Source organism: Lathyrus oleraceus, chromosome 3, assembly GCF_024323335.1.
Source record: "Lathyrus oleraceus cultivar Zhongwan6 chromosome 3, CAAS_Psat_ZW6_1.0, whole genome shotgun sequence".
Lineage (NCBI taxonomy): Eukaryota > Viridiplantae > Streptophyta > Magnoliopsida > Fabales > Fabaceae > Lathyrus > Lathyrus oleraceus.
The window spans coordinates 169,347,242-169,362,016 of NC_066581.1; the positions used below are offsets into that span (position 1 = coordinate 169,347,242).

Consider the following 14,775-nt stretch of genomic DNA (forward strand, 5'->3'; position numbering starts at 1 on the left):
ATTTACAAGGTTCTTATATTTACATACAAACAAATGCAGTAATGTTTCAAACAATATGCAGTAAGTAATTAACACTTTAATTTGAAGGATTAATCAATTTGGTAACTGAAGTAGCTAATTGAAAGTTTATTCTTTATAAATCTTTGTAATGCAGAATATGTAAGAAAGAAACATGGAGTATAAGAAGTAAAGCCATGGTCCCCTGCCACCGATTTCAGCTATAAGAATTGCAAGTATGCTCTTTGTCTGGTAATGGAGATGATGAAGCCATTAGCCACCTCCTCTATCAGACATAGGTGTAAAGCATTATGCTTCCATAGCCATGCAAGCTGCAGAATGTCCAATTCTCAACATCCCACTTTCAATGACGTGTCCAACCTTCACCACCCTCTCTTCTCTATAAATTACCACTTCTCATTAAGGTTCTCCGCATCACAACCAACATTCTCTTAGTATCTCTCTTCATGGCTAAGCTTCTTGCACTTTCTCTTTCATTCTGTTTTCTACTTTTGGGTGGCTGTTTTGCTTTGAGAGAACAGCCACAGCAAAATGAGTGCCAGCTAGAACGCCTCGATGCCCTCGAGCCTGATAACCGTATAGAATCGGAAGGTGGGCTCATTGAGACTTGGAATCCCAACAACAAGCAATTCCGATGTGCTGGTGTGGCCCTCTCTCGTGCTACCCTTCAACGCAACGCCCTTCGCAGACCTTACTACTCCAATGCTCCCCAAGAAATTTTCATCCAACAAGGTTACTTATTTTGATCTTATACCAACTTCTTTACGTACATTACATGCATATTAGCATACTAATTAGTGTTCTACTATACCAATTACAGGTAATGGATATTTTGGCATGGTATTCCCCGGTTGTCCTGAGACCTTTGAAGAGCCACAAGAATCTGAACAAGGAGAGGGACGCAGGTACAGAGACAGACATCAAAAGGTTAACCGATTCAGAGAGGGTGATATCATTGCAGTTCCTACTGGTATTGTATTTTGGATGTACAACGACCAAGACACTCCAGTTATTGCCGTCTCTCTTACTGACATTAGAAGCTCCAATAACCAGCTTGATCAGATGCCTAGGGTGAGCACTGAGCATAATTAAACTTCCCATATAAGATAATATGTTGTCCAAAACAGTAACATAGATTCTATCTATCTATGTTTGACAGAGATTCTATCTTGCTGGGAACCACGAGCAAGAGTTTCTACAATACCAGCATCAACAAGGAGGAAAGCAAGAACAAGAAAATGAAGGCAACAACATTTTCAGTGGCTTCAAGAGGGATTTCTTGGAAGATGCTTTCAACGTGAACAGGCATATAGTAGACAGACTTCAAGGCAGGAATGAAGACGAAGAGAAGGGAGCCATTGTCAAAGTGAAAGGTGGACTCAGCATCATAAGCCCACCCGAGAAGCAAGCGCGCCACCAGAGAGGCAGCAGACAAGAGGAAGATGAAGATGAAGAGAAGCAGCCGCGCCACCAGAGAGGCAGCAGACAAGAGGAAGAGGAAGATGAAGATGAAGAGAGGCAGCCGCGTCATCAAAGGAGAAGAGGAGAGGAGGAAGAAGAAGAAGACAAGAAAGAGCGCGGCGGCAGCCAAAAAGGCAAAAGCAGAAGGCAAGGAGACAATGGGCTTGAGGAAACAGTTTGCACTGCTAAACTTCGATTGAACATTGGCCCGTCTTCATCACCAGACATCTACAACCCTGAAGCTGGTAGAATCAAAACTGTTACCAGCCTGGACCTCCCAGTTCTCAGGTGGCTCAAACTAAGTGCTGAGCATGGATCTCTCCACAAAGTATGTTTTTTCATCATTTAATTTGTTTTTCCATGAATCAATTTCATGTCGAACTATGTGTTGGAGAATAATAGCTAACTCATTACAATCTTCATACAGAATGCTATGTTTGTGCCTCACTACAACCTGAATGCAAACAGTATAATATACGCATTGAAGGGACGTGCAAGGCTACAAGTAGTGAACTGCAATGGCAACACCGTGTTTGATGGAGAGCTAGAAGCCGGACGTGCATTGACAGTGCCACAAAACTATGCTGTGGCTGCAAAGTCACTAAGCGACAGGTTCTCATATGTAGCATTCAAGACCAATGATAGAGCTGGTATTGCAAGACTTGCAGGGACATCATCAGTTATAAATAATCTGCCGTTGGATGTTGTTGCAGCTACATTCAACCTGCAGAGGAATGAGGCAAGGCAGCTCAAGTCCAACAATCCCTTCAAATTTCTAGTTCCAGCTCGTGAGTCTGAGAACAGAGCTTCGGCTTAGATTTGGCACCAAATCAATGAAAGTAATGAATAAGAAAACTAAGGCTTAGATGCCTTTGTTACTTGTGTAAAATAACTCGAGTCATGTACCTTTTAGCGGAAACAGAATAAATAAAAGGTAAAATTTCAGTGCTCTATGCTTTTCTACTCCAAGTTATAACCAGATGATATATATAACAATCACAATAAATAAATGTGAGTAAAAAAATATTGAAGAAAAATGATGTATTGAAATTATAACTAGCCGGATTGGATTTAAGGAGTTACAATGAAATTTTTTGAGATAGCTTGGAGGATGTTTGATTCTAGTAGATTTTTCCACACTGTTATGGGTATTTTAAATATAAATAATGTGGGTAATAATAGGGATGCATATTAGGGTTGGAGTCATAAATGTAACTGGGGATCCATGAAGGAATCATAAAAAAAGAACAGCATCATCATCAGTGGCATAGTGAGTGACATTGGAAGCAAATGAAGTGACATTATCATTGTGATACTTATAAGGAAAAATATCCGCTTAAAACACCATGTCTAGAAATGAATGTGCTATCAAGATACATGTCATAAAGATCATAAACCTCAGGTTTACATCAGACAAAAATTCACTTCCTAACTCTAGGGTCAAGCTTATCCCTTCTTAGCATCAAGGTGTTGGCAAAGGATAAGCAACAAACACTTTTAGATCAATAAAAGTAGGTGAAGATTGAAACAAAATCTCATAGGTAGTTATGTTGTTTATCACATGAGAAAAGGCAATTTATTAATGCCGTGAGTGACATGGCATAAAGCAAAGGACCAAAACCGTTTTGAAAGTCTTGAGGGAAAAAGCAAGGATCTAATAACATTCAATAGGTGTCTATGTTTTCTCTCAACAACAGAATTTATTGTGAAGTTTCTACACAATTCTGGTGTAAAATGGTGAAGGAGATATAAAAGGAAGACATATTAAGTTACACTCCATTATCACTTTGTAGAAACAAATTTAACAAAAACTAGAAATGCAAGATTTAGTGCCAAACTTATTTTTCATAAAGATTGCTCAAGTAAATTTAGAAAAGTTGTCAACAATAGTAAAGGAAAATTGATAACTTGTAAGGAAATGTTGCTAATAGACCCCAAATGTCTATGCGTATGAGATCAACACATTTTAAAGATGTCAGTAGGAGAAGATAATTTTGTTGGTTAGAAAAATGACAATGATCACGAATGATGCAGTAATGAGACATTGTGAGGTGTAATGCAGAATACTTACATAGCCATGCAAGATGAAGAATGTCTAATGTACAGCAACCCATGCATACTCTCTGATCTGACGCGTCCCTCCTACACTCTACTCTCCTCCCCTATAAATATCAATGCCAAATTAAGGTTCTCCGCATCCCAAACATATATTCTATCCAACTATGGCTACTAAGCTTCTTGCACTCTCTCTTTCCCTTTGTTTTCTACTTTTTAGTAGCTGCTTTGCTCTCAGAGAGCAGTCTTAACGAAATGAGTGTCAGCTGGAACGCCTCAATGCCCTCGGACCTGATAATTGTATAGAGTCGGAAGGTGGACTCGTTGAGACTTGGAATCCAAACAACAGGCAATTCCGATGTGTGGGTGTGACCCTCTCTCGTGCTACGCTTCAACCCAATGCCTTTCGCAGACCTTACTATTCCAATGCTCCCCAAGAAATTTACATCCAACAAGGTTCGTTACTTTGATATTCTTTCAATGTCTTTACTTACATTACTTTCCATACATATTAGTGTTTTTTACTACATCAATTACAGGTAATGGATATTTTGGCATTGTATTCCCTGGTTGTCCTGAGACCTTTGAGGAGCTACAAGAATCTGAACAAAGAGAGGGACGCAGGTATAGAGACAGCCACCAAAAAGTTAACCGATTCAGAGAGGGTGATATCATTGCAGTTCCTAGTGGTGTTGTATTTTGGATGTACAATGACCAAGACACTCCAGTTATTGCCATTTCTCTTACTGAAACGGGTAGCTCCATAACCAGCTTGATCAGATGCCTAGGGTGAGAACTAAGCATAATTAAACTTCCTGTATAATATATTAGATAATAATAAGCTAAATAATGTCCAAATCAGTAACATAGATCGGTAATTGTTTGATTTTGACTGAATTATTTGAAGAAGCATATAGTAGACAAACTCCAAGGCAGGAACAAAGATGAGGAGAAGGGAGCCATTGTCAAAGTTAAAGGTGGTCTCAGCATCATAAGCCCACCTGAGAGACAACCACATCACCAGAAAGGCAGCAGACAAGATGAAGATGAAGAGAGGCAGCCGTGTCATCAAAGGAGAAGAGGAGAGGAGGAAGAAGAAGACGAGAAAGAGCGCCACTGCAGCCAAAAAGGCAAAAGCAGATGGCATGGAGACAATGGGCTTGAGGAAACCATTTGCACGGCCAAACTTCGGCAGAACATTGGTTCATCTTCATCACCTAACATCTACAACCCTGAAGCTGGTAGAATCAAAACTGTTACCAGCCTTGACCTCCCAGTTTTCAGATGGCTCAAACTAAGTGCTGAGCATGGATCTCTCCACAAAGTACCATCATTTCTCTTTCTTTCTTTTTTCTCCTTTATTACTTTTAATTTATTTTCCATGACTTAATTCTATGTCAAACAATTTTCATACAGAATGCTATGTTCGTGCCTCACTACAACCTCAACGCAAACTGCGTAATATACACATTGAAAGGACGTGCAAGGCTACAAATTGTGAACTGCAATGGCAACACTGTGTTTGATGGAGAAAGCTGCAATCGCCAGGCTTGCAGGGACATCCTCCACGCTAAATGCTATGCCAGTGGATGTAATAGCCGCTACATTCAACTTGCAGAGGAGTGAGGCTAGGCAAGTGAAGTCCAACAATCCTTTCAAATTTCTAGTTCCCCCTCGTGAGTCAGAAAACAAAGCTTCTGCTTAGAAACAAACACTGCTTCGAAGCCTTTTTGTTTGAGAGACATGTATCCCACCCCAACTGGTAATAATAAAGATACTTATGAATAAAAAAAGGTTTGGTTTCCTTTTGAAACTATGTATAAGTACTATCTGAGTCACGAACCTTTTCGAAAGTGAATAAAAGTAAAAGTGAAATTGAGCATACAAGTTTATTTTGATCATGTGTCCTTGCCATAACCAAGTTTATCATCCGTTGGAGTTTCTTTTCATTTGATTTCTTTCATTCCTTATTTGCAAAACAAAACGTATAAAATTGAAAAAGATGAAGTATCACATGCACCAAGAAGAAAACATTTACCATAAACACATGTGATTTACCATAAACACATGTGATTTATCATTGTTGCCCACAACAACACCATGTATATAGGAAAATATGGGTTTTTTTCTCACAGAAGGTCGTGCTCAATAGTATCAATTTCAGTTACATTACTTTGCTAACATTTATCAAATCATACAATCCTAAAATCTTCTCTTAATCCCAATTTTATATCAGCATAAACGTAATCACACACCACTCACCTAAACCCTAATTCCTAATTCCTAAATCTCAATCCAAGTTTTCCTTATGCATTTCTCCTAATCCTAATAACAGAGAAGAAAGAAAATAAAAGTAAGAGAGAGACTGACATGTGAGTTTTCCATTGAAGCAAAGTTGGAGCTGTACAATGGATGGCAGTAACAAGTTGGTGAGCTCTGGATACGAAAACCTTGTTGTTTATATTTCATTGCCACCGCTGCGATCATCGCGAAGCGGCTGCATACACTTCCAGGGAAGGGTTCTCTGTGCATAGAGAAGTTGCAATAATCGCCGGTAGGTGAGGTGAAGTGAGAGAGAGGAAGAAAAGAAGCGCTGACATAAATGGAAATGAAGGTCTGACGAGGTGAAAAAGTATCGAAAATGTGAAGTACACGTTCCTAATCGTTAGTATATTGAGAATATTGGAGGGAAAGTAACCAGCAAGGGGAGGAATTTTCGAAAGAAAATAAATTAGTTTTAAACTAAATTTAAATATTATTTTAATATTTAACTAACAGCATATGTCTAGCTTTTCTCTCTCTATGGGTATATTCGGATTGATGGATTAATTAATCAAAAATATGTAATTTAAAGAAAAATTAATTATTTTTAAAATGTTATTTTTGTTATGAGATTAATAAAAAATAAAAGAGTAGAGACAGATGAAAGAAAGAAAAGAAAAAAAAAGTTAATAATATTATTCTCAGTTTGAGTGAGTCATTCAAATATAATATAAGCAATATTTATAGGACATGTATAATAAATAGAAAATCAATATAAATTTTTTTAATTGATGGACATCCATAATCATTCATTTTATAGCACTTTCATTGATGTCCATAAAGAATATACCTTCTTAAAATCTTATTAGAAAAAATTCAGTAGAAAAAAATTTAATGAAGGAAAAAGTGTAGAACATTTTTTATGAGTGAACTACCTCATTACTAATCAATACAAATTATTACAAATAAGAAAGGAAATTATATGAAGAGAATCATTCATTATTCATAACATACCCCCCTTGGATGTTTAATCAGGATATGCCTTGTTAAAACCTTACTAAACAAAATTCAGTTGAAAAAAAAATCTAGTGAAGAAAAAAGAGTACAATATATTTTTTAAAAAAATTTATATCTCTCCCTCAGCTGAACGATCATTTCTTCAACGATAAAGACCAATCTTTTACACCAGTTAGTTAAAAGTTCCACTAGGGAGTGACTTTGTAAAAAGGTCTGTAAGATTATCAGATGAACAATTTGTTGGAGCTTATATCACCACTTTTTTGAAGATCATAAGTGAAAAAGAACTTTTGAGAAATGTATTTTGTCCGATCTTATTTAATGTAACCATATTTCAATTGATCAATGCATGCAGTATTATCTTCATGTATGATTGTTGTATTTCTTTTTCGAGAAGTCAAACCACGAGTTTTTTTGTGTGTGTTGAATTTGGGATCTCAGTTAAAAGTATTCTCGACTTGCCTTATGTAGTGCTAAAAATTTCTTCATAATTAAATGAAGTTGCTGTTATAATTTGTTTCGCATGTGTCCATGAAATAGTTGTATCACCATAAGTAAATAAACAATTTGTGCGATCTACCATTATAAGGATTTGACAAGTAATTTATTTCTGTATAACCTATTAATTATAATTTGGGTAATTTGGAATAAAACAAACTCATGTCCATTTATCCTTAAGATAATCAAGTATATGTTTGACTCCCTTCAAATGTCTTCGTATAGGTGAAAAACTATATCTTGATAGTAGAGTTATAGAAATTAACATATCACGGTGTGTATAATTAATAAGATAGATTAGTGCTTCAGTTACACTACGATATGGTACTTCAAAACCAATTAGTTTTTCATCATCTTCTCGAGGTCTACAAGAATCGTCAGCACACCCCATGATCTAACATCATAGAGATAGACAACATACGAGATTTATCCATATAGAAACACATCTAAATAAAACACATACCAACAATACAAACAATAAGAAGTGAATTTGACCAAAAACATAAGACCAAACAAACAATATGCAAAATAATCATTGCAGTAGCTTAGAAATAGAAATCCATGGCCTCCTTGTAACAAATTAGTTAACGGTGTTCAACTTCAAAGTTGATTCTAGTTTAGAAAGGACTCTTAAGGCAAAATCCACCTCAACGGGAAATGATACATATTGATATTAATCAAACCGTTAAATCTTCCAATTTCAATAATAATATACTCAAAAATAAATTACACTTCAAACCAAATTCATATTCAGTAGAAAGCGATCGTAAAATTATAAATTTACCCAAAAAATTAAAAACCTATATTGAAATCATTGAGAAATAATTACACACCGAAAATCCAAGATTATAAAATATCTGATAATATTGAACAACCAATGGTTCCAGAATAGATGATCAATTGAAAATCTAAAATATTTAAGAATTTGAAAAACTAAGTAGTGAGAAAAATTCAAATACACATGGACCTAAGGCCACAATGACATGCATCAACATAGGAGAGTGAGGTTCGTTGACGAAATTCTGAAAACAAAATTGAGGAGAAGGGAAAGAAATGATTCAGAATCACGGTATGGATTCAAGATTTGAATCGACCGTAAGGAATATAGATATAATATTTTTGTTTCTGAATGTTTAGAAAATCAAAAGAAGGAAGAAAAATAAGAGACAAGAAAGTAGGAGTGAAAGTGAGAAGTAGGGAGACACTTTGGGAGATAGGACATGAAATGCATATAAACTGTGTTGAATTGTAATTTCTTGTGTTGAAGCAGGTTGCTCGACAAAACAAGGAAGTGTCGAACCACCTAGTGTATTGAGTTGTGTTAGTGTCGAAGTGTCGAAGCATGTTGCTTCACACATGATCTCGACTTAGGCCTATTTTAGTAGTGTTAGCTATTTTGGGCTTTTATAGTTTTGGGCTTTGACTTGAGGTCCAAGTTAACCTAAATCTATAAATAGAGGGAGTAACCCTTATTTTTATAATGAAGTGAATAAAGCATTCATAACATTGTATTCACAGTATTTTACAGTTGCAAAGTGAATAAGAAGTTTTCCACAGTTTGTGGGCAGAGAGAAACTTTGCATAATTATATTACTCTTCTCCTTCATCGTTCTTTCTTTCTTTCTTTCTCCATTATTATTTCTTTTCATTGTTATTGTGTGGGTGATAATAATCTTGTTCATTAAGATTGATTGAAATTATCCATAATTTTTGGGGGATTTTCCAACATCTGGTATCAAGAGCTACGGTTAAACGATTTGTGGGAAGAAAATCACCATGGCAACGAATCATCCAAATGGACATTTTCCAGCAAATCTTCTGATTCTTAAGAACAACACTTATGAGAATTGGTGCAAGTAGATAAAGGTTGTGTTCTGTTATCAAGATCTTTGTGATCTTGTGAAGGAAGGAGTAGCAACGCTTGCAGAAGACGCGACAAATCAAGAAAAGGTTGCACATAAAGAATTGAAGAAGAAAGATTATAAAGCTATCTTTATAATCCATCAATGTGTTGATGCAAATAATTTTGAAAAGGTTAGTAATGTAGAGTCAGCGAAAGAAGCATGGGAAATTCTGGGGAAATCGTTTGGAAACGCGAAGAAGGTGAAAGATGTGAGGTTACAAACTCACAAAAGAACGTATGAATTGCTTCAGATGAAAGATAATGAAAGCATAATTGATTTCTTCACCAAGGTTACGAAACTGGTGAATCAAATCAAGGTATGTGGAGAAGTGTTGACATCAAGATCTGTTGTTGGAAACATCTTGAGGTCGTTGGCTCCAAAGTTCGAACACGTGGTGGTAGCCATAGAAGAGTCGAAGGATTTGTCAAAACTGACAAAGGAAAAGCTTCAAGGGACGCTTGAATCTCATGAACAAAGAATGGCTGAAAGAGTTGCAGGAAAGTCGAAAAGTGATATGGCTTTGCAGGCTCAATCTACAAAAGAAAGAAAAGGCAAAGGAAGCTAGAATGGAAACAAAGGAAGATGAGGCTACAACAATTCGACTGGTCGAAATTAGCGAGAAGGAAACTGGTTGAATCAAAGAAACCCCTAGAACCAAGGAAACCAAAGAGGCAGTGTTGCAAGTAGAGGAATAGGTGGTGGTCAAAAGCCAGACAAGAGTCACATTCAGTGTTACAATTGTCAGAAGTATGGTAATTATTCTAGTGATTGTCCAGAAAAGCAAAAGAATCAAGAAACTTATGCAAATTTGGCAAAACATGAAGAAGAAGAGACATTGTTGATGGTTACAACAAGAGATGAAGAGAGATTCAAACCAGTGGTACTTGGACTTAGGATGCTCATCACACATGTCTGGAAGGAAAGATTGGTTTGTCAACATAAAACCCTCAATGAAGAACTTGGTGAAATTTGCAAATGACAACACTCTGGCAGCTGAAGGTGTTGGTGATGTTCTGATTATGAGAAAAGATGGCAAGAGGTCAGTAATTTCAAATGTGTTGTACATACCAGGCATGAAGAGTAATTTGCTCAGCATATGGCAGTTAGTCAAAAAGAACTACAAGGTGTCGATCAAAGACAAGATAATGAGAGTTCTTGACTCAAATGGAAGGTTGATCTTAAAGGCTTCAATGTCTCATAATAGAACCTTCAAGATTGAACTAAATATGATGGAGCATGAGTGCCTTGCAACAACAACTAGCAGAGATAAATGGATGTGGCATTATAGACTTGGCCATCTCAACTTTAAAGACATCAGAGATTTTAAAGAGAAGAAATATGGTTTCAGGATTACCAAAAATCGACATTCCAAACGAAATGTGTGAAGAATGCGTGCAAGCGAAACAGCATAAGAACAACTTCAGTAAGGATGTAGGAAGCAGGTCGAAGGCAACTCTTGAAGTCATATACTCTGATGTATGTGGTCCTCTCCAGGTGGATTAAGTCGAAAATTATGGTCTTACCTGATCAAGAAGAAAAGTAAAGTGATCGAGGTATTTTCCAAGTTTAAATCTATGGTCGAAAGACAGAGCGATCAAAAGATCAAGATTTTGAGGACTGATGGTGGTGGAGAATATGTGTCAAAAGATTTCAATTCATTATGTGTGAAAGAAGGGATTGTGCATGAGGTGGTGCCACCCTACACTCTACAGCAGAATGGAGTCGCAGAAAGGAAGAATAAAACCATTATGAATATGGTTAGAAGTATGTTGAAAGGCAAGCATCTACCCAAAGAATTATGGGGAGAAGTTATGTCGACTGTGACATATATCCTAAACAGATGTCCGACGAAGAAGCTAGAAGGAATCACGCCAGAAGAATGTTTGTCTGGTGTAAAGCCTAGATTGAGTCATCTGAGGGTGTTTAGATCTATAGCACATAAACATGTATCAGATCAGTTGAGAAGAAAACCTGATGACAAGTCTGTAGCACCTCAAATTTGCACCTATCATTGTACATACATCTCATATTAGGTCATAGCATATCATGATACATTGCATAACATTTGCATTGTCCCCAGTTGCCTCAAGAGCAAGCAAGTCAAGATTTAGGTCAAACTGACCAGGAGATCAGTCTACCAATCAAGCAAAGGTATTTCTCAAGGAATCAAAGTCCTAGGGTTTGCCCTACAAGTTCACATGTCTTGGAGGACCATTTGAAGTGTTCAAGTCAAGGGTTGAAGGCTCAGATGTCATCAGTCAATGCACAGGCAGGCAGAAAACCCTAGATAATCAACAGTCAAATCAAAACAATGGATGGTGGCCATTCTTGTGGAATTTGGGCACCATGGTCAATAAGCAAGAGTTCATATGTCTTGGGACATCATTTGAAGTCAAAATCTCCAGGAATTAGGGTTTGGAATTCATCAGAAGTGCACAGTCAAGTCCAAAACCCTAGAAAGTCAAAGTTGGTCAACTGTAGTTGATTCTATGGTTTTGATGGATGGAAATGGTTTGAAGGAGCTTATTCATGTCCTAATGGGTCTTATATATCATGGCAATCAATATCATTGAAGAATTTGAAGCAAATCAGAAGATTTCCCAAAATAGAAAGTGGACCTGTAATTTCAACTGCCAAAAATGGAAACTTCTTGATCCTCAACTTGCATCATGATACAAGCTTCAAATGAATTTTTGCCCAACATGGAAGTTGAAGATCTTGTTCTCCCATTTTCAAAAAGTCCAAGAACTCTTAAATCCCATGTGTGGTTGTCAAGATATGATCAAATCATTTTCACAAAATCTTGAACTTCAAAGAGCCATATCTCCCAAACCATAAGGCCAAATTTGGTGGGGTTTTTTCCTACAAACCACATTTTTCATCCTCTTTCCAAAAATATAAATTTCATGACCTAAAACCTTGCCAATCAAAATGGCATTTTTTGACCTTTTTCATTAAAAAACCAAGTTTGACTCAAGTTTGACTTTTTGATTTATGGACTTTTTGAACAATTGACCAATTGAGATTGCTTTTATATCATATTTGTGACATGTTCCAATCATCATTTCATGTTCATGCCATCTCCATATCACTATTTTGGCCAAAATGCAAAATTGACAAAGGTGTGCAATTGGTTTCAAAGAGTAAGAACCAAGTGAGCAATTCCCAAGCAGACTAGAAACAGCATGTGTGATGAGCAATTGCAGCCTATTTTCAAGGCCCATTCGACCACAAGCTTACACCTTCCATATGCAATGTTCATATTTGGTATTTTAGCAAGAGGAGTCACACAAGTAAAACAATGCTAGCAACTCTTAAACAAACAACAAACAGCATTTTAATTGGTCTTTTGCAGCATGCCTAAAGCCCATTTCGACCAGCCTACACCCTCCATTCCCACTTATGTGCAAATTAGCAAAGTTGGCAATTAGTGATTTTTGAGCTAAACAAGTTTACCATTCTATTAAGTCTTGTTAAACAGACCCTTATAAGCACTTTTCTGTCACATTTCAACCCTAGCCACCACTTGGAAACTACAGAAAATACACATTCTCTCATCTCTTGCAAATTGGCAATTGGAAAAAATTCTGGCCAATCCTTCAAAGAACCACGAGCTGTTTTGTTTGTTCCATCAATTGAACAACATTTTGGGCCTATATGAATCACTATTTCACATCTGGAAGGATTCATTTCCCTGCTGCTACTTCAACCCCTTCCAATGGCAAAGTTCGAGTCAGTTGGTTTCCAGCTAGTTTGAGCAAAGGACCTTCGAGAATCCATCAGCATTGACCTTAATTTACCTCTGTTTGCATTTGAATCCACCAATACACCACTGCACATCGGTTTTTCTCCAAACAAGTGAGTTTTTCGATTAACTTATTTTGACGAATAATGATATGCTTTAAGTAGGCTTTGCTTCACTGATTCTAAAGAGCTATAGTTTGCTTGAATTGATGAAATATTGCATGAGATATTTGAAATTGAAGTTTTGTGTACAAGTGAAGTCTTGCTCGATTTGCCATGTTTGATTTGATTCTGGGAAGTTTGATGTTGTATTCTTGTTATTTGATGCTTAATGATGCTGTGACCATGTTTAACTTGAACTTCTGGGTGACTTGATTTTGTTCATGTTGGAATGATAATGATGGATACCCTGTTTGTCCATGCTGCTGTTTAAATCCATGCCCAGAATTTTCCTGTGGTCGATGCTCGTTTTGTTGTGATTGTTGTTGCATGATGTTGATATTTCATGGCCCTGGTTATTGCTTAGCTGCTATGCTCGTGTGCTGTTGTTTTTAATGTTGAGCTGGGATAATGAATGTTGTTGATGCCAAACCCTAGTTCCCTGCACGAGTTTTCCAGAAAATTGGATGGTGATTGGTTGTTTTTGCCTTTGCTACTGTTTCATTAAAAACGGGCCAATCAGAACATTTCCTGGCCGCCCCTGAAACTGTGTCGTTTTGAGTAAGTGGCTTCAGTATTACATCTTGGCCACGCCGTTGACCTATGGTTGACCATCTTGCCTTGCTACTTGTTCATATTTCACCCAATTTCATCCAAAATTCCACAATTATTTTCTCCTTCATTTTTCACCAAAAAATTATGAAATTTTTTACACATGATCACAAATGAGTCTAGAATTTTATTGTGATTTTTAATTAATTTTCCACGGTCTGGATTTTAAATGATAAATATTTTCTTGACATGTATGCCAAAATGACATCTCTTGCCATTTCAATTGTGAAATAATGGTGTTGCATCCAATGAGCTTGAAATTTTTTGTGGTGAAACTAGATACATTGACCTTCATTTCCATATAAAGTTTGTGCATTTATCATTTGTGGATTGGAAATTATGAATTTTTGAAGTTGTGTATTGCATTGGGTGTTGTACCATGATCATGCATTTTCCCTAATTTTGTTCACATGCTTCCTCTTATCCAATTGACCCCAAATTTTGCATGAACCATCTATCACATGTCTAGTTTGTGTATGAATTTTCTTGGAATTAATCTTGCTGTTTTCCATTTGATTGAGAATTTTCTTCCATACTTGGTCATTTGTTGACTTTTTGTGCTATGCCTTGCCAAATCTTTTGTGAAATTCTCAAATCTTATTGTATGTCCATGAATTTTCATATATGATAACTAGACATCTTGAGCTTTGCATTGGTGTTAATCTCATTCATTTCTCTTCTGTTTTCAATTTGATATGATTTTTTGAAGTTGACCTATGCTTGTTGACTTTCACCATGCTTACTTGAATTTGGTTTGACTTCATGATTTTACTTGACTGCCTTCCTCTCATCCAAATGCCATGAAATTTTACATGTATACCATGTTAGATGTTAGGATTGAGTGTGATTTATTTCATAATTTTGAGATTGTTTGAGTTGACTTTTGAATGAAGCCTTTGCTGTTGACTTTTGTATGCTTCTCTTGCCATGCTTTGCATCCTTTTGCATAAGAAATGACCATGATGCATGATATAAATGTGGAACCAATTGAGAATGTTTCTTAAATGATTGAATTTGAATTGGGTTGACTTTTCCTTGCTGCCTT

The 14,775-nt window shown here is 36.5% G+C and overlaps 2 pseudogenes across 1 annotated transcript; both read left to right on the top strand.

The window, feature by feature from the left end:
- The first annotated feature begins 237 nt into the window (after positions 1–237).
- On the top strand, positions 238–2,430 carry LOC127126046 (legumin A-like; annotated as a pseudogene). Its single transcript, XR_007804888.1, has 4 exons — positions 238–750; positions 839–1,089; positions 1,178–1,807; positions 1,907–2,430. The product of XR_007804888.1 is annotated as a legumin A-like (transcript).
- A 1,752-nt stretch (positions 2,431–4,182) lies between these two features.
- Positions 4,183–6,159, top strand: LOC127126048 (legumin A-like; annotated as a pseudogene).
- Positions 6,160–14,775: the final 8,616 nt, after the last annotated feature.